The sequence below is a fragment of the Pristis pectinata genome, chromosome 16 (assembly GCF_009764475.1).
Source record: "Pristis pectinata isolate sPriPec2 chromosome 16, sPriPec2.1.pri, whole genome shotgun sequence".
Taxonomy (NCBI): domain Eukaryota; kingdom Metazoa; phylum Chordata; class Chondrichthyes; order Rhinopristiformes; family Pristidae; genus Pristis; species Pristis pectinata.
In genome coordinates, this window is record NC_067420.1 from 14,131,621 (window position 1) to 14,153,283 (window position 21,663).

General features: G+C 40.7%; 1 protein-coding gene across 1 annotated transcript in view; it reads right to left on the minus strand.

Moving 5' to 3' along the window:
- The window catches only part of LOC127578767 (docking protein 5-like), a 334,593-nt gene that overhangs the window by 154,370 nt on the left and 158,560 nt on the right, over positions 1-21,663 (minus strand).

The following is a 21,663-nucleotide window of genomic DNA, read 5'->3' on the forward strand; positions in this document are numbered from 1 at the left end:
ACTTCCTCACCCCGAAAAGCATCCGAATCGTGGTCGTCCACACACACAAATACCTGTTTCCTTCTACAGGTCAGCAACAAAGTGAACTCCACCGGATTACTTCCAATTTCCATACATGGATTTCAGTGGCAGACACAGTTATTGTTTCTCATCCATCGATAGAGAAAACTAGCAGGCTGGTGTCTCTCTCCCTTCTCTCTCTCTCTCTCCTTCTTCTTCTTCTAACTTCTTCAACAACATCATTACGTCCTTTATCTTCTGTTGACGTAAGCATGCCCCCCACACACACACACACACTCTCTATCTTAAAGGGACTTTCACTGAGTCCGTAACAATATGTAGCCAGGGGATGTTGGTAAGGTCCTAAATGAATACTTACCTGTATCACCAGGGAGAAGGAGATTGTTGCTACAGCAGGATATAGATCAAGCGGAAAGATGGGTAGAGCAATGGCAGATGGAATTTAATTGCAACAAGTGTAAGGTGATGTACTTTGGGAATTCAAATAAGGATAGGATATTTATACTAAATGCTAGGGCACTAAAGAATGTTGAGGAACGGAAGGACCTTGGGGTTCAATTTCATAGCTCCCCGAGAACAGGTAGATTGGGGTTGAAGAAGGCATGTGGCATGCTCACGTTCATAGATCGAGGCACACAATGTAAAAGTTGGAATGTGATGTTGTAACTTTATAAAACACTGTTTAGATAGCACTTGGATTATTGTGTGCAGTTTTGGTCCCCACAATATAGGAAGGGTGTAGCTGTGCTAGTGGGAGTGCAGAGGAGATTCACCAGGATGTTGCCTGGATTGGAGGACTTTAGTTAACGGGGAGAGATTGAATAGGCTGAGTTTGTTTTCCCTGCAGTGAAAGAGGCCGAAGGATGACCTGATTGAGGCATATGAAATGATAAGAGGCATAGATGGGGCAGATAGAACACTTTTCCCATAGTAGTGGCATCAAAAACAACAAAGCATAGGTTTAAGGTGGGAGGAAAGAGTTTTAAAGGAGATTTAAGGGAAAAGTTGTTTTCAAAACATAGAGGGTGATGAAGTCAGATACAATCACTATGTTTAAGAGACGTTAAGACCGGCATTTGAATATGCAAGGCATAGAAGGATATGGATCTAAAGTGGGCAAATGGGATTAGTATAGATGGTCAAGAAAGTCAGCGTGGACATTGTGAGCTGAAGAGCCCATTTCTGTGCTGCACCACTCCGTGACTTTCACTCCATGTTATGATACTGTTGTCCTCAGGCTTCTTTAGAAAATAGCATTCAATGGATGATTGATAATTGATTATGATTAAAAACAACTTTATATTAAGCAGTAGACCTTCTGTTCACAATTACCATGTGTATCTTTGTGTCATTTCCAATAGAGATAGTTGGGAAAGCAGACTTGCCGTCAGCTGGGTCGATATCAGTTAAAAAGAATCAGCCCCTCGTTCCCACCTGAAGTTGCTGTTTCAGCAAACAGAAACTACAGCATCTAATTTTCAATTGATATCCTAATCTGTTGGCACTTCTGCAGGTTTAGAATTTAACACCTGTATGTGGTGGGGGTTTATCTCCAGCGTGGATAATTGAAGGGAGGAATTGCTACTATGCCACTGTCATAAGTGTCATTTCTGAAATGGTGTAATTAAACTTCTCCGTGGATTGTCACCTTGTCGTGGTGGAGAAGCTTGTCTGGTCCTGAGATCCCAAGAGCGATGCCATCTGGAGCTATGCTCCTGGTAGGGTCACCCATGGCGGTAAGGTCGATGGCAAGGTCCCTGACAAAGAACAATCCAACTGTTACGGACTCAGTGAAAGTCCCTTTAAGATAGAGAGTGTGTGTGTATGTGTGTGTGGGGCGTGCTTACGTCAATAGAAGATAAAGGACGTAATGACGTTGTTGAAGAAGTAAGAAGAAGAAGGAGAGAGAGAGAGAGAAGGGAGAGAGACACCAGCCTGCTTGTTTTTTCTATCGATGGATGAGAAACTATAACTGTGTCTGCCACTGAAATCCATGTATGGAAGTTGGAAGTAATCCGATGGAGTTCACTTTGTTGCTGACCTGTAGAAGGAAACAGGTATTTATGTGTGGACGACCACGGTTCGGATGCTTTTCGGGGTGAGGAAGTCACTACCGAGTAAACACTGAAGTGTCGTTTGGGTTCCATCGTGGAACATTTGGATTTCGTATTTACTCTCTCTATGTTTCTCTACATCTACGTCTTATCTTCAGACAACGGTGGTTGTTGAAGAAGCCCTTGCTCATGTTTCACCTTATGGCTTGCGGAACTGAACTTAAGAACCATTCCGAACTGGGAGTTTTGGACTTTGCCACACACACACAGGAAGAGTTTAGTTTTGGGGTTAACGTTCGAGGTTTAACATTTTTGAATTCTAACATACTAACATTTTAACTTTTATTTTACGTATTATCATAAGTAGTGATTAATAAAATAGTTTTTAACACTGAATTATGCTCAGTGTGTTTCTTTTGTTGCTGGTTCGTGACACCAACCAAGACCTCGGCGGTGGAGCAGGCAGACGAAGTTACTTCAAACTTAATGGCTGTGAAGGCGGATGAAGGCTGCAACAAATCCATCAGCTCCAATCGTCATGGTTTCTGTGCCATTGGAATCAGTTGGTTGATTTGCGAAGTACCATGTGCTTTTTGTAGTGCAACATCAAGTACACGTTAAATAAATACATGCACAGGCATCTTCGCTCTGTGGGCTACTTCTAGCCAAGATTGGACTCATAAGCCACTTGAGAGCCCATAAATAGATCAACGGAACGAAGTCCATCATCCTTGACCTCGAGGGATAACCACTACGATGATGACGAATTAAACTAAAATAATTAAAACAGCTGACAATATTTTTCTGCTGAATATCTCCAGAAAGTTTACCAATCACCTGTAATACAAGTAAGGAATTTTGAATTATTTTACAATTTAAGATGTGATAACCGCAAGTTCCACCATGCTTTTGCTGTAACTGTAAATCACAAGCCTACAGGATATTTACAGTTATTTGTATTGAAGTTTTTTTTTGCCATTGTATTAACTAATGGTTAGTTTTGCCAGTTTTCAAGATCTGCAGTAGATCTTAAAAACTTTTTTGATTCCAACAAGATTTGGCTCATTGGGAGCATTGCTGGCAAAGTTCTTAGGAAATGTTCAAATAATTTTTGATATTTAAGGACCATGTGTAGATTCTCCTGCACAAACCAGAGTGCTAAAGAGAGTTAAGGATGGTCTTCCCTGGCACTGGCAATCCCAATGACATGGCTTCTCCTAGTATTGTTGCCAATAAGTAAGTGTCATCATCAGTGTTATCAAATGCCACTTAAGCTCAATAATCTGCTCTTCAAGGACCAACTGGAAATGAATTCCAGAGGTGAGATGATAGTGACTGCCCTTGGCATTAAGTATTTGACCAAGTCAATAGACATCAAGGGGAAAACAACCCAATGGTTGAAGTCATAATTCATACGAAGAAAGATGGCTCAAAAAGAATCATCCCAGCCCCAGGACATCATTATAAGAGTTCCTCAGGGCAATGCACTATGCCCAACCATCTTCAATCATTTCATACCATTCATAAGTGGGTACGTTCACTGCACAATCATTAATTTGATTTGCAACTCATTAGTGAATGAAGCAGTCCAGGCTGGCATGAGGTAAGGCTTAGACAACCTTCAGACATGAGCTGATAAGTGGCAAGTAACATCTGTGTCACAAAGTGCCAGGCAACAAGCATCAACAGAAAGTTTAATCACTGATCCTTGATATTCAGTAGCATTATCAACATCAAATATCCCATTATCAACATCCTGGGGTTAGCCACGAACCAGAAACTCAGCTGGACTGGCTCCATAAATACTGTGGCTGTAAGAGCAGGTCTGTGGATGTGTATCTGGCTGCAAGTGACTCACTCCTGATATCCAAGAGTATTTCCACAGAAGCACAAGTTTGGAGTGTGATGAAATACTCTCCTTTGGCCTGGATGAATGTCACTCTAATAACACTCAAAAGGCTTAACACTGTTCAGGACAAGACACCCTTGGCTTGGCATCCTGTCCAGCTCACTAAATTTTCATTCCCTCCATTACTGGCACATTCTTGCTTCAATGCGTACCATCTACAAAATGCACTGCTGTTACTCATCATAGCTTCTCTGACAGAACCTCCTAAACATGTGACCACAACCACCAAGGGCAGTGGGTGCACCAGAACGCGCAGATTTTCCTCCTAACTGCACATCATCCTGACTTACAATGGTATCAGTGTCCCTTCATCATTGCTGTTCGAAATTGTGTAACTCCCAACCCATCAGAATCGTAGGGGTGCCTTCACGAGAAGGACTGCAGTGGTTCAAGAAACTATCTCACCACCACCTCTTCAAGAGCAACTACAGATTGGCAATAAATAATGCCCTTTCCAGCAATGTCCTTAAACCAGTAAATGAATAAATAAAAAATAAATGATAAATTGTGTGAATTTTTTGCACAAATATATTGATGTCAAATATTATACTGACAGCACTTTCATCCTCAGTACAACTGGAATTTAAACACAAATTTGATTGAAAGAAATGGTTTTGTGGCTGTAATTTTCTGATCTAGATTTGGAAAAGTTTCTTTTTTGCCAGTAATTATTAAGAATGTACCAGGCTATTTTATCTGAAAATAGAAATAGAAATAGAGGCCTTAAGCTGATTTAAGTCTGCATCATTCTTTGTGAAATGCTTTGACCCATATGAGGTGTCATTTGCCTTTGGCACAGAAACATTAATATAGTCCTCAAATGATAACTAATAATTACATGTAGTTTACAAGCAAACATTTGTGCATTTTTAACACTGCATCTGGAATTGCTAAACATAGACATGATAAAGAAGCAAATTAATTCTTTTGTAATGAAAATAGTGATGCCAGAGAAATTCAGTAGAGCGGGTAGCATCAGTGGACAGGAATTCATTTCAGGTCAACGACCTTTCATTAGAAGAGAACAAAGGGAATGTCTGTGACATGGTGGACGCCAACATTGTCCAGATGAGGCAATTGTTTTCAATGCCATCGAAAAGAGGGGTCTACCTAGAGAAGTGTAAATAGATGAAACCAACTGAGGACACTAGAGAGAAACAAAATGTTCTGCTTCTGTAAAATGCGGAACACAACAGTTGCTGGAAATCCAAAGTGAAAGGGAATGCTAGAAATACTCAGCAGATTAGATCGCCTCTGTGGAGGCAGCAAAACACAATTGGTGTTACAGTTGCTCGACCTTACAATCAGGACTGGTGAGTTCTGACACAAACAGGAAAGGCTGGTTATCTGAAATTGCTGAATTCAATATTGAGTTCCAAGAACTGCAACCTGCCTATACAGACAATGAGGTGATGTTCTTTAAGCTTACATTGAAACAGTTCAGGAGGCCAAAAACAGAAAGGTCAAGGTGGAAGTGGGGTGGAGAATTAAAGTGGCAGGCTACTGGAAACTTGGGCTCACCCTTACATATTAAATGGACATATTCTGCACACCAGTCATCGAATCTGTGTTTGGCTTCCCCAGAGTGGAGGACTCTACATTGTGATTATCAAAGGCACTACATTAAAATGGAAGAAGGTTTTGCATCACTGCTTCAACTGGAAGGACTCTTAGATCCCCGAATGCTGGAAAGAAATGAGGTTAAAGGGAAAATGCTGCATTTCCTGTGGTTGTATGGAATAGTGCTGTGCAAAGGGAGCAGTTAGGTGACTGGGAAAAGTGTAAAGGGGTTATGGAGGGAATGGTCCTTTCTGAATGTTGAAAAGGGAGGGGAGGGGAAATATAGTGGTGGAATCTTGTTGTGGAAGGTGGCAGTTGTAGCGGAGAATCTGTTAAATGTGGAGTCTAATGGATTACACATCACCAATAGCCTGTACTGGTCCAACCACATAGATGCCACGGCTAAGAAAGTGCACCAGCACCTCTACTTCCTCAGGAGGCTAAAATTTTGCATGTCACCTTTGATCCTCACTAATTTTTATCAGTGCACCATAGAAAGCACCTATCTGAATGCATCACAGCTTGATTTGGCAACTGCACTGCTCAAGACTGCGGGAAACTGCAGAGAGTTGTGGACACAGCTCAGCATATCACGGAAACCAGCCTCCCCTCCATGAACACTGTCTACACTTCTGGCTGTCTCAGTAAAGCAGCCAACATAATCAAAGACCCCACCCACCCTGGAATTCTCTCTTCTCCCCCCTCCCATCAGGCAGAAGATACAAAAGCCTGAAAGCATGTACCACCAAGTTCAAGGACAACTTCTATCCCACTGTTATAAGACTACTGAACGGACATCTTCTACAATAAGATGGACTCTTGACCTCACAAACTACATGGTCATTGCCTCGCACCTTATTGTCTGCCTGCACTGCACTTTCTCTGTAACTGTGAGAATATCCTGCATTTTGTTATTGCTTTTCTCTTGTATCACCTCAATGCACTGATGTGATGAGATGATCTGTATGGATTGCATGCAAAACAAAGTTTTTCACTGTACCTCGGTACGTATGACAATAGTAAAAGAATTTACCAATTTACAAATGGTGAAGCAGTGAGGACAAGGGGAACCTAAATTTGCCATCCTGGATGAAAAGGAGATGAAAACAGGATTGCCAGAAATAGATACAGTGTCGTCAACTATGGGAGAGAGCAAGCCACAGCGAAGGGAAAAAAGATATCTCAGAAGCATTCATGTGGGAAGTCTTGTTGCCACAAAACATACAATGGAGGTTAGGAATCTTAGAGAATGGATTGAAGCAAGGTGAGAGGAGGTGTCATCAAGGTAGCTGAGGGAGTCATTTGCTTGTAATGGACTTTGTTTACCTATCCCTACAAAGGAGACAAATAAATCAAGAAAAGGGAAGGGAAGAATCGGATGTCGATCATGTGAGAACAGGGTAAAAATTAGCAGCAAATGTAATGAAAGATTTCAGTTCTGTTTGAGAACAGGAAGGAATACTGAAATAGTTATCAATGTAATGGAAAGGAGGACTTAATTCTTCCATTAGCGTAATTCAAAGTTAAACCCTATAAAACTACAAAGCAACCATGAACTTCATAAAACAGTGGTCAGAAATAAGAATGACCATTTGACGCTCAATTGATTTAACTTCAGCCCACTCCTCATGCTTGCTCCCACTGGATCCCCACAGCTAGTCTAACCTTTCTTTGGCTGCTGCTCCCCATATCCTGGAGGGGTCAACTCTCCTGTGAGGTGAACTAGTCCACAAGTCGGCCTCAAGCAATGTATCTAAAGGCCAAGTCCTTGGACCACTCATGCTGTCAGATGGTCTTCTCCACTTTGTTTAACTGTTTCTGATGATTGGAGACATTTCAAAAGAATTGAAATTAATTTTAATAAATTAAAACATTAAAATATTAAATTCTGATAAAAATACCTAATAAATTAATTGAAAACATTAATATTAATTTGAAGAAAGGAGAGTAAACAAACCATTTCTCTCCACTTGCCCTTTAAGGAAAGTCAAGTACATCATTTGGTCCAAAGGGGCTGTACTGGATGTGGCCTTTATAATGGCATGAACCTGAAGGACTTCCAGGCCCTCACTCCGTACATTAAGAAGCTAGCCCTGAAATCAGTGTGGGTGATCAGACATACATTTCTCCACAGAACTGCCAGCTAACACTCAGCACAATTAACTGAGAATGACATGCCCTGCTCTTCAATCCCTTATTACACATTCAACTGAGGCAGTGAAGTGCTTTTTCCAAGTGTTTTTTTTCTTTCTTACGATGCTTCATACTTCAGCTGTGCTAGAAAATATAGCACCACTGACAGAAATACCTCATGGATGGACAGATTAATAATCCAAACAAGTGTGATGTTTTCTCCTTTCTAGACTAGAGGGAGATAAAATTATTTGGAAATATTAATTTCCATTTACACACTCTCTTTCAATAGTTTTTGGAGTTAAAGGCATGAGCCATTGCGAGTGTAACTGGTTGGACCAATAGGAAGAAATTGAGAAGGACCAAGTCACTTCTGTCATATGTTATCAATGGAGGCTCTTCTGCCCAATAATGGGCTAGCCAACCAACCCCCAGAGGAGAAATATTCCTTAGGCAGCAGGTTCTTCTGAAGAGTTTCATTCAGGGCAAGCCATGTTTATCTGGGATTCTGTGAAAGAATTCTGTTTGGCTGTAGTTTGATTGGTTGTGTGTATCCAGATACTAGCAATCACTTCCATTGCTAACGGCAAACTCACTTGTAAATTGTTTCTCAGAGTCCAAACCTGCTACCTTCTCCAACAAGACCAACAACATTAAGAGAGTACAAATCTCACAGATATGCAGGAAATGTAAGGGTCTGATGTGACTCAAAGGTTGGCCAAATTCCTGCAAACATATTGCCATGCTGACCTACTGGAGGATGTTATAGAGGAGCTCAAAGTGAACCTTCCTCACAAGCAGTGATCAACAAATTAGCCAATTCCAGATCACACCGATTCCAGGTTACACCTGCACATACAGGTCCTCTGCTCTCTGTTGACTTGATACACTGTAAACTTACACTTTTTTAGCATTCCAACCTTTCCGACAGAAAATGATGTGTTGAGATTGTTTTTATTACTCTCTACAGGCACCTAAATAATTATTGTCCTTTCAGATCCACTTAATTGCGCCCTATTCTTTCAATTTGAATTGCATGCAATTGCCATCTCCTTAAATAGTAGACCTTCTAAGAATGCAGTCATTTACCCTTAGAAGTACAACTTATTATGCAGTTAAAGTTAGACATCAAATTTAGTTATTAGCATGTGCAGGTTTTAAATTTATATAAAACATAATACAATTGTACCTTACTACTAAGGGGGCAGAAGTGACTACAAGTTTGAGAGTACCCTAAATGTAGCTTCAAGTGGATGTACCAGTGGGTGACAACTGGTACATCCACTATGATTCCAGCTGCAAACTTCAGTTATTCCAGCTTCCACCATTCCCATTGCTGCAAATCTCTTTCTATCTCAAGCAAAGTGTCCAGTGAAACAATGAAGCCACAGCTTTCAATCCTAAGAGACAAGCTCAGGTATGAATTCCAGACTTTGCCTTGGTGAGGAGGTTGGTCTTTTGCTGCATCTCTCTCTCCATCTCTTTTCCTTTTCCCGCCTCCCTCCCTCTCTCCCCTACCGCCCTCTCCCTCTTCCACCTACCCCATATCCTCCCCCAACCATACTCTCCTTCTTAGTTTGTTTTGTTATAGGAATGAGAGGCAAAAGCAAGTTACCCACAGTCTTGGGTTTTGGCTGTGCAGGTAGGGGACGTGACATGTTGTTGCCTTCACTCCTACAACTTGTGCTGAATGTAGGTCATCGAGGCAAATGTGAGGACACTGGGGAAAATAGTTTGAAACAATGATGGGTGCAGGAATGGATGGAGATAAGGGCCTGAGGGAATGATTGTTCATGGGGTTCAAGGAAAGAGTTCAAGGTAACAGCAGGCAGGAAGGGCTAAAGTCTGTGGAACAGAGCATGGACCACTTTATTTTTTAGAAAACTGATACAATTTCTTCCATTAACATGTTCATAAATGAATGCATTAATTTACCATCATTTTAATCATGCAAAAGAATGTAAATTAATTGATAGTGTTAATTCACACATATACCTCACACAAAGACCCCAAAGTGCAGCAATAGCATTCAGATTACTTCTACCCCAAGTCTGGTGCAAAGTTCATCAACAAACATGTTAGCAGGAGACAATGTTTCATCTTGTTTATAATCACATTGCAAGGGTCTGAATAAAATAGATGACAATGAGAGATTCAGCCTCTTACATATGAAGTCACAGTGGATGCATAATAAAGAAAGATGGTGAAGGTTGCTGGACAGGAATCACCTGAGACATTGTTGCAGGAATTCTCTAATGATTATAAGGTTAGAGTTACTATCCAATTAAATAGTTTGAACTCATTCACATGATTTAGGTTTGGTGATAAATGACAAATAAAATTTGCACCACACAAGTGCCAGGCTATGACAACCTTCAACAAGTGTGATACTAACCCCTTGATCCAACACCATCTTCGTTACCCCCCACGTTAGCCCCCACCCAAAAACATTGTGTGAGGTTATCTATGACCAGATTGTTAAGGAGAATACGATGGCTTTATGGGATTAGCGGCTAATTCTTCAATAGATTCACATGTCACCAAAGCCTTTCCGCCATCCAACAGGCACATCAGGAGAGTGCTGGAATACTCTCCATTTGCACTGATAAGTGCAGTACTAACGACACTCAAAAAGTTCAATGCCATCTAGAAAAATAAAACAACCCAGGACAAACCAAGCTGTTTGATCAGAACCTGATCCATCTTCTTACATCAACAAACAACCTGCTGGAGGAACTCAAAGGGCTGAACAGCATCTGCGGGGGGAAAGGAATCGTCGATGTTTGGGGTTGAAAGCCTGCATTAGGAAGGCTGCTGGGTTTCGACCCAAAACATTGACAATTCCTTTCCTCCCACGAATGCTGTTCGACCCTCTGAGTTCCTCCAGCAGGTTGTTTGTTGCTCCAGATTCAAGCCTCTGCAGTCTCTTGCGTCTCCATCCTCTTACATCTTCCCTCCTTCCAACACCAGCGCATACCATCTACATGACACATTGAAGCATTTGGCTAAGGGTTCTTCAACAGGTTTCCCCAAGCCTATGAACCCCCTCCCACCCCACTCCTTCAGATAAGAAAGATCCTCAAAGGAACACCACCAGAGATTCCTTTCCAAGCCACACACCATCCTGATTGGGAAATACGCACCAGTTTTTCATCACTACTGGGTTTAAATGCATCAAATCCCCAACAACAGAGTGGGGACTTCCTTCCAATTAAGTTGGTGACTTGCCATCAGCGAGGCATATGGGGATGACAAGAATACCCCACCCTGTCACTGAAGGCCACTTCCTATTGCTGATTAAAGATTCTTAAAAAATACTCTTAAAAAATCTTGTCATTTGCTTTGCACAATTGTTTTACTTATAAAATCAAAATTTGGCAAAGAATTAATAAAATAAATCTGGACCCTGGCATATGACACAATTCTGAACTCTTGTGACAGATGTTCCAAGGGCCTGAGGTCATCAGTTATCTGCCCCAGGACCTGCTGTGTCTTCCAGCATGTCTCTGTGCCTCAGCACCACAAGGGCTCTCCCAGCAGAAGTGAACAGCTGTGTTAAAGAATGGCTTTGACAGCTGGTGAGGCTCTGGCATCATGCTCATCAGTTGTCAAACCTGTCAATGAATGCTTATGAAACTCATTTGGGACCAATTTGAAAAAAAATAAAACATTTAAAAATTTATATTTTATAAGTTTAAAGACTAAACACACTGACACAGACAAACACGTAACAATTAAAAACATTTAAAGTAACTTAATCAGGTCAAAACTCTACTTCTCCCTCAGCAGCTGGTTTCTCCCACAATTTAATAGGCTCACATTACCAGTGTAACCTGGCAGAGTTTCAGTGGGCAGACTTCCCAGCCTGGGCTCTGCTGAGCACGACTGACGCTGCCCAGGAATAGCTTGGTGCAGGCCTGTGTGCCATCAGATCCATTGCAGATCACAACAGAAGGCCAGCTCCGATGGCATTTACACATTAAATGTATAAATCAAAATGAAATATTGACTTTAATGCAATCTTACAGCTATTTAAAAATCGCAATCCTACCTCAAACACAAATGTATCACCACTAATGAAAAACAAAACAAAGTTGGCACAATCTTTAAATTAGAACTAGCCTACTTTGAAATGAATAAGAAATTACAAATTCAATCACATAAAAATCTGTCAATTGTGAGTTAATTGAAAATTTCAAGACTACTTGATAGATTATTAAGGAAGGGTAGAAAGGGATATAGAAATAAATATATCAAATACAGGTAATTGCAGATGAGGTATAAATCAACCATGATGTAATTGAATGGAACAGACTTGAAGGGCTATCATTCAGCACATCAATCTGTTTCCTCTAGAGCCACATTTTAACTTATTCCACCCTCAGAACTATCCAATTTATTCAGTACCATAAGGGAGCTAGCTAACTATTGGTGAATGTCCAAGAAGATATAAGATCCTTCCTGAATACTTAACAAGAGATTAAGCAAAAGTGCAAAATATTGATTGGAGTTTGCAGTCGATACTTATAGCTATAACTATTAAACCATTATGCTTCATATGATATTTAATAACATGTTGTAGCGGCTCACTGTCCGAGCAAGTGAACCGGCTTGGTGGTCGGGTCGCGCGTCGTCGGAGCGGCGAGGCCCAAGATGGTGTTGGGCCTTCGTCTTCCCTAAGCGAGGGGGAGAACCCGTGCGCAGGAAAAGTTTGATGACGTAGCGCATACGTCATTTCCGTTTTCGGTGGGCGGGAACCGTTTCTCTTAAAAGGCCCGCGCAAGGCGGGAAAATACATCAGTTTTTGTTCTGCAGCCCACCGACTAGTGTCTTGCTTTCACATCGCGGCAGCAGCCACTACAATGTCAATTTTCCTCCTGGGAATACTGAATGCAGCTTTAAAGAAATATGTTCACAAAAATGACATGAAAGAAAAGCCACATTAACCCAGTGGCCATTTTCCACATCCTCACTATATTGCTGCTATAATTGTGCTGTCCTAAATTTTCTTCAACACACAAAATTCTGATCCACTGACTCGGAACTGTACATTGTGAAGTAAGTTCTTGAGTTTGGAAAAGGAGATATTGGCTGAAAATTTCCTGATCCAATTCCACTGAATGTGTTAATGCTGCTGCAAGAGCTCCAAAGAAGTTCACAGCCACAGCACTCAATCTTTATTATCAGGAAAGCCTGAACAAACTGAGGTTCTTCTCTCTTTAAGTGGAAGCCTGATGAGGTCATTAATCTGAAAAAGAGCTTCAATTGGGTAGACATAGAAACTGGTAGGGCCACCACACTAGGTACTTGGGCCCAAACATAAATAGTTATTAATATGGAATTGAGAGTGTCCTGATAGAGAGTGGTGAGAATGTGGAATATGGTATCTCATGGAAAGGGTGAAGCAAAAGGGGAGATGCAATATGACAGAACGGAACTGGATATACTGATTAGGCAGAGTGATGTTCACTGGTAAGAAATATGAACAAATTGGGGCAAAAGGCCTGTTAATGTTCTGTAAGTTCCACACCATCGAAATGATTGGATCTAAATCATTCAGTTAGTCACAATTCCCTGCTTTAACTCAGAGGCTGTGTAATTTTGTTTTTCGTGAAGTCACCTATGAAAGTCACTTTTGAACTACTCAGTGGCAGCTAATTTAAAAAAAATGTGTCCACTGCTGCAAGTTCTCTTGTTCATCACTTTTTTGTACCATGGATCTTGGCCCTTCTGCCCTTGGAAACAGTTCCTCCTTACTTCAGTTGCTCCTTATTTGTTTTATCAAAAACGTTCATAATTTTGACCACTTCCAGCCTTCACTCTCTGAGGAAAACAACTCTAGCTTGTCCTGACTCTCCACACAACCAAAGCCCCTTTTCCCCAAATACCATTCAAGTCATTCTACTTTCTCACTAAAGCCTTGGGACTTTTTTTTCTTGAGTGTGTTTCCATAAACAAGTAGCAAAGAAGCAAGCAGAGCTTTATAAAAGCTCCACCTCCCACCCCTGGTTTTTGCAGTTGATCCTTTTGTTACTAAATCTAAGGATCCTGTATTATTTCTAAAGGCCCTTTAACCTTGTCCTATCACCTTAAAAAACCTGTTAAGTTGCACCTTTAGGTCTGTCTCTTGCTGTACCCCCATTAACCAAACTATTTAGGTTATATTAACACCTCAATCAAAAGGCACTGCATCACCATTTCACATTTCTTTACTTCGTATTTGGACTGCCCACGTGTCTGTCTGTTTCACCATCCTATGTCATGCTGAAATCTCACACTGTTCTCCTCCTTGCTTATTCCCTTTCTGGATTAGTGCCGGGTCCCCTGTTGTTTGTCAGATATATTAATGAGTTTGATGAGAATGTAGGTGGCATGGTTAGTGAATCTGTAAATGACATCATTTGGTGGTGTGATGGACAGTGAGGAAGGTTGTCTGAGGTTACAACAGGACATAGATCAACCGGGAAAGTGGGCAAAGGAATGGCAGATGGAATTTAACTCAGACAAGTGCAAACTGTTGCATTTTGGGAAGTTAAACCAGGGCAGGATATATACACTAAATGACAGATCCCTGGGGAGTGTTTAGAACGGAGATAGCTAGGGGTACAAGTACATACTTCCCTGAAAGTGGCAGACAAGGTGGTGAAGTAGTGAAGAAGGCATATGACGCTCTTGCCAATATCAGAGAGGGCAGTGAGTACAAGAGCTGGGACATCGTGTAACAGCTGCACGAGGCATCGGTAAGAGTGCACCTGGAATATTGTGTGCATTTTCTGGTCACCATAAGACAACAATAGGGAGGATGTGATTAAGCTGGAGAGGGTACAAAAAAGATTCACAAGGATGTTGCCAGCACTGGAAGGCTTGAGTTCTCAGGAGAGTCTGGATAGACTGGGACTGTTTTTCCTGAAGCAAAGGATGCTGAGGGGTGACCTTGTAAAATCATGAGGGACCTAAATAAGGTGAATGGTCACAGTTTTCTTTCACAGGATAGGGGAGTCGAAAACTAGAGGACACATGGTTATGGTGAGAGGGGAAGTATTTAAAGGGGACCTGACAAGCAAGTTTTTCACACGAAGGGTGGTACGTATATGGAACGAGTTACCAGAGGAAGCTGTAGAGGCAGGTGCAATTACAATGTTTAAAAGACATTTGGACCAGTTTGTGGATAGGAAAGGTTTAGAGGGATGTGGGCCCAATTCAGGCAAATGGAACTAGCTCAGAAAGGCACCTTGGTTGGTATAGATGAGATGGGCCAAAGGGCCTGTTTCAGTGCTGTAGGAATCTATGATTCCACTCCATTTCTGCAATTCATGTCATCTGCAAGTTTTGAAATTATGTTCTGTATACCCAACTCTAGATCATTAATATGTATCAAAAGGAATAATTGTCCTAATCCAAAACCCAGGTAACATTGTTCCATTGTTTTTACTAGAGTTCTAGTTTGTTAGCCTTTTGTCCTTTGTCATTAAGTATTGGCCATGTGGTTCTACCCTCCACTTTCATCGCTGCTTAAGTGCTTCCCTTATATTTTACTGAACACAGTTGTTAAGTTGTGGTCTGACTTCAACACCTTCAAATTTGAGCAGAGCTCCCCCAGTTTATACTCAGAATAACATTTTTATCAGCATATCATAAGTATCACTGTATGTGCTTTCTTAGGCACCTGAGAAGATTCAGCTTTTCCATGAGGATTCCCTCGAGCTTCTACAGATGTGCTGTAGAAAGTATCCCAGCATCTCAGCCTGGTGTGGCAACTGTTCTGCTCTGGACTGACAGAAACTGCAGAGAGTAGAAAACACTGCCCAGGCCATCACAAGCTTGTCACTTCCTTCCATCCAGTCCATCTTTATGGTGCATTGCTTCAGGAAGGCTAATACCCTATTGTCAAGGATGCCTGCCACCCTGGCCATTTCCTTTTCTCTCTTCTACCTTCTAGGAAAAGATACAGGAGCTTGAAAGCCCAGACGCCCAGACTCGGGAATAGGTTCTTCCCCACTGCTACCAGACTTCTCAACCAACCATCTCTTTCACGTCCCCCTTCCAATGATGCTGCCACGTTCTCTCTTGGTTATTCCATTATTTTCACTTTACTATTTCTTTTTGCGTGATTGCAGATTGCACCACCACCTTTTGCACCATTCTGTTATTTTGCACTCATTGCTGTATTTATTATTACCATGTATACTGTTTACTCTGTGAGCTTCATGTGAGCAAGGAATTCCGTTGCACCCTGGTGTATATGACAGTAAACTAATCTGATCTGATTTGAATCAGATCTGTTCAATTTTCTCACTTTAACTCCACTGCACATAGATTTTCCTGTTAAGTATTACATCTAATATTCCTCCAGATCATTTTCTGTTCCCCTTCTGATATTGCCATGGCATCCACAATCTGTTGGCAAGAACCTTTTTAAATCAGTGGTGCATCTTTTTTTTTGCTCATATGGACTTCCTCTAATATTTTGCCTCTGTTGCTTGCTTCCTCACCTCATCTATCAATGGACTTTTTGCCATCTTCATCTGATTTTGATCTACTTGAGGCCTTTTTCACCAAAACTACTCTTGGGTGACATCCTGTTAATTTGGTGTATGTTTCCCTCAAATACAATTAATGGGAGACTTATGAAAACATGATTAAACCATGGAAGCTCAAGTTCAACTTGTATCAACAACAACCGATTAGATGCTTTTTAATGCTACATGGTTTTTGGATACTTTGGATACCTTATGAAATTGAATTGTTTTCAGCAAGGATTTCAGTGCTGCAGATTAAACTTACTGTTAAATATTCATAAAGCAGAAATGGACACAACAGAGTCAGCTTCAAAAATGAATATATATCTGATGGTCAAATCCACTAAGCTTGCTACTCGCTTTTTTCAAAAATAAAATCTCTCTTACATAGAATTAACAGTGATTAGTTTGCAAGTATGAAGGATTCTGCTTATATACATGATATTACTTCGCTCCCCACCTCCCCCCCTCCACCACAAGCAAGCTGCACATAACAGAGTTGCAACAAAAAGGTTAGACTGCAATAAAACAAAAGTCTGATATCAAACGTCTGGAATGCATTTAGGGTTATTGATCTGTATAAGAACCATCCAACAAGGAATGGTACAGGATTGTGTCTGGAACAGGGTAATAGAGTGGGAATGGTTAATGAGTAGCAAGTCAAGAAGATGATTGGGAAATAGTGCTCAAAACATAAGCTAATAAATGACTGGAAGATTAAAGGAGGCAAGTTGAAATCATTAGGAGTGATACAGAGGATTGCTACAAGAAACATAAAAAGCAGAGAAGGGAAACCAAGGAGATTCAGAAGGCGAAGGACATTCATTGCAACTAACGTGAAGAAAGAGCCAGCAATTTTAAGTGGTGTGACTAGCAGGAGTAGTTGATGGGGGACAGTACTAAGAGCACTTAGAAATGAGAGACTGCCAGAGATACTCATAATGTATATTCCTGGATAGTCATAGGGACATATTACTGTGGGAGTGTAGGGGTATGCAGAATCGTGGTGCAGCTAGTAGAGCCACTACCTCATTGTGCCATAGATCTGGGATCAATCCTGATGTCGGGTAGTGTCTGTGTAGAGTTTGCATATTTGCCTTACAGCCACATGGGTTTCCTCTGGGTACTCTGGTTTCCAGCCATATTCTGAAATTAGCCACTATTAATTGCTCCTTGTGTGTTGATGAGTGGTAGAATCTGGAGGGAGTTGATGAGCATGTTGGGAAAATAAAACAATAGGATTAACGTAGGATTAGTATAAATGGGTGGCTGATAGCATGGACTCAATGGACTGAAGGGTTGCTCCCGTCTCTTTGAGTCTGTGAGTGCCTGAGGATACCATAGAAAAATATTATTGGTGTAAATTATCCAAAATATAAATTAGTGGAAGTTAATGCATGAAAATCACCAGTATGTAGAGGTAAGATGGGGAAGAAATAGTGGTAATGTTAATCATTCACTCATTAAGTTTTTAGGAGATGGAATTGTCCTAATTGTTTAGAGGTGATGAGGCAGAAATCTATAGGCTGTTGAGAGGAATCCAAGGCTGGATTGAGATAGTCCCAGACATTGTGTTACAAGAAGAGTTCAACATCTATGAAATGGACATATTGAAGATTCTTGTCAATAACACCAGGAATGAGAAACATTATATATGTTTAAAATAAAGCTCAAATGCTGGAACTTTCTTTAGTGAAACAGCAAAGATTAGCAGAGCATTTATAAGGTTATTCATAATTATGAAAAGTTGGGAGGATAGAATATTAAAAGACTTCTCATTTATCAGCAAATCAATGAGTTAAAATGGTGCATATTCAGGATTCCCTTCAGAAGAACAAAGGAGAGAGAAGAAATTTTTCACTGACATACATTGGAAGAGGAAATTGCTGAAAATTCCTCTGGGCAGCTAGTCTAAGATTTATATTACTAATCATCTGCTGCTGACTCACACAAAAATCCATTGTTAAAATTTTAGGATCTTACAGGCAAACAGATATCACACTGAGATGTAAGGATACACATAAATCACTGGTTGAATGGTGAGATATTCTTAATTATGTGAATAGAATATTCAGAATGTAATCCAATAACCACCATTAGGTACACACCCAATTTGAAAACTGCCAACCTTTGATGTATAACCAGTTGCTTGAGATTCTGTTGCAAAAACCTTCACTATGTCCCATCATTGATCGAAAGTATTAGAGAAAGCAAACATTACTCACAAATGCAACTTGGAAACAAATGGGGAGATATTTGTCTTCAGTCGTCAATGAACTTAATGGAAATGAATGTGCAGAGGTCAGTGGAACCAAGGACTAGTACTTTCACGTAAGTTTATCATGAGCAACCAAGGAGGTTTCTTCTTCATTACATGCTGCAATCATTGCTAACAATGGATATATGTTATGAAATTTTAGCTTGACAGAAAGCAGTATTGCATTCATGAAAAAACTTTTGACAGGAATAATGCACCTAATATAGATGCAAAAATAAAATATGTAGACCAGTCCTTACTTAGATTATTTTGAATAAATGTGGATCTACCTAATATGAGCCAATCCAATTACTTCTTCTGCCATTTACTTTTACTAGTGGCCTTTAAGAGCTGTCAACATAAATTAGCCGACATTAGCTGCACAAGGATTCGACGCTCTATGTCTGTCTACTGAAACACATGTTAAATATATCTGTATAGTCTTAGCACTCATGTTAAGAAAGAGCACAAGCTGTCAGAACTTCATTAGTAGTCCTTCTAACGCTCTCACCCAGATGGCGTAGATCGGTAACAGATCAGCTGGTCTGTGTATGTCAAAATTCATTAGAAGAACTCAAACACTGGAGCTTGTTTTATTTGCTGCAGCCCATAATGTTTATAAAGCTATTAACCATATGCTGCATAAACCTAGTCATAAAAGTGCATGTGAGGGAATGAAATTAGGCTATTCCAACTGTGCCACATCTGCCAGCGCACTGGCAACAGCTAACATACATCCTTTTCCAGCCAAAGTTTAATCCAATTGTGACTGGAAAAATGTCATAGCCCAACTAGCTGGGTAAAACCTTCCAATTTCTCTTCTCCTAAGAGATTTTTTTCACTAATTCATTTTCAGGATCTGGGCACTGTTGGCAAAGCCAGGATTTATTGATCACCCCTCATACACTTGATAGGGGTGAGCTGCTTTTTTGAAAGACCACAGTCCTTCTGGTGCCACAGTTCTTGTGGGTGGAGAGTCTCAGGATTTAGACCTTGTGATATACTGTATTTCCAAGTCACAATGGTGCGTGAATTGAGGGGAACCTGCAGGTGGCAGTGTTCGCATGCACCTACATTACTTCTCTTCCTTGGCAGCAATGCTCATAGATTTGTGGGGTTCTGTCAGACGAGCCTTGGTAAATAACTGTAGTAAATTTTGCAGATGCTACAAACTGTAGCCATTGTGCACTGGTGGACGAGCAAATGAATATTTTGGGTGGTTGATGGGTGCCAGTGAAGCAAGTTGCTATGTCCTGGATGGTGCCAAGCTTCTTGAGAATTACTGAAGTTACACTCATGCAAGCAAGTGGTAATTATGTCATTATGCTCCTGACTTGCCTTGTAGATGGTAGAAAGGCCTGTTGGTACGAGGACGTAAGTTATTTTCTGCATGATACCCAGCCTTTGACCTGCTCTTGCTGACACAGTTGGTTTTCTGGCCAATAGTGACCCAGGGATGTTAATAGAGTGGTACTCAGCAAAGGCAACACCATTACGTTTCAAGGATAGATAGTTAGATTCTTTCTTATTGGATGTGTTCTTTGCCTGTCATATCTGTGGCACAAATGTTATTTGCCACATCAACACAAGCCTGATTGTCCAGGTATTGCTACAGGCAGACATAAACTACTGATTTGTTTTCAAATGGAATTGAATGATGTTCCCAACAAATGTTCCCAGTTCTGACCTTATCATAGAAGAAAGGCCATTGATGAAGTGGCTAAAATGGGTGGGCTCAGACACTGCCCTGAGGACCTCCTGCAGTGATGTCCTTGTTTTGAGATGATAACAGAAATCATTCCAATTTGTGTGAGGTATGACTTGAAATATTAGAGTATATTCACCTTGACATCCATTGCCTTCAAATTTTACCAGGGCTCCATGATACCACATTCAGTCAAACATGGTAAGTTGTTGATGAGTAAGTATTGCTTCATACCATGGTCAACAGCACTTTTCATCACTTTGCTGATGATTGAGAGTAGACTGATTATGTGGTAATCAGCCAAATTGGATTTGTCCTGGTGGTTATGAACAGGACATATCTGGGCAAGTTTCTACATGGTTGGCTAGATGCCAGTGTTGTAACTGCACAGGAACAGCTGAGCTGGAGGTGCAGTTAGTTCAGAAGCATAAGTGTTCAGTACTACAGTTGGGGTGTTGTCAGGTCCCATTTTCTTTGCTGTATCCAGTGCTCCCAGCTATTTCTTATTTTCAGGTGGAGTGAATCAAACTGGCTGAAGACTACTTCTCTGATCTCAGGACGACACTGAGATGAATCATCTATTTGGCCTTTCCAGCTGAACATGGATATACATGCTTTAATCTTGACTTCAGTGCTCCCATGCTGGGCCCCAGCTTCTTTGAGGATGATAATGTTCTTGGAGCCACCTTCTCCTGTTAGCTGTTTAATTGTCCACCAGCATTCATGACTAGATGTGATAGGACTTCAGTGCTTCAATCTGATCTGCCAGTTATGAGGTCGCTTAGCTCTCTATTGAATACTGCTTTTGCAATTTGGCACACAAGTAGTCCCAGCTTGCAGCTTCACTGAACTGGCATCTTGTCGTTTTTAGGTATTCCTGGCGCTGTCTCCAGCATGCCCTTCTGCACTCCTCACTGAACCAGGGTTAAATCTCTGGCTTGATAGCAATGGAAAAGTGAGGGATATGCCAGGCCCTGATGTTATACATTGCAGTGATGTATATTCCTGCTGCTGCTGATCCAAAGTATGAACAGTTAAAAAATAGATGTAATACAGATATTACACTTACAAACCCAGCAGCTAATTCAGAATATCAAAGGGAGTTAAGGAATGTAAGTCTGCTGCAGCCTTTAGCAGATGTACATGTCTTTACATTCAGAATTCATTTCAGAAACTGTACAAAAGGCTCATTCTAAATTGTACAAGGGTCATCCTAAGTGCTACAGCATTAACTCCATTTCTTTCTTAACAGGGGATGTAATTGTGGAGCTTCTTCAATTACAAGTTCAGACAAGCAGCTCCACATTTTTAAAGGGGAATCAATTTTTTTCTGGCAAAGTATTTTACTTATTCTTTTTCCCAGCTGTAAACTGAGATACTTGTTGTGTAATTAATTACATAATTACACCATCGTAACTCCAATTATGGATCCATAAACTTTATACTTAAAATGAGAGTCTAAATTTGACAATATCACATCATAACTGTAGTTCGGAGAATGATAT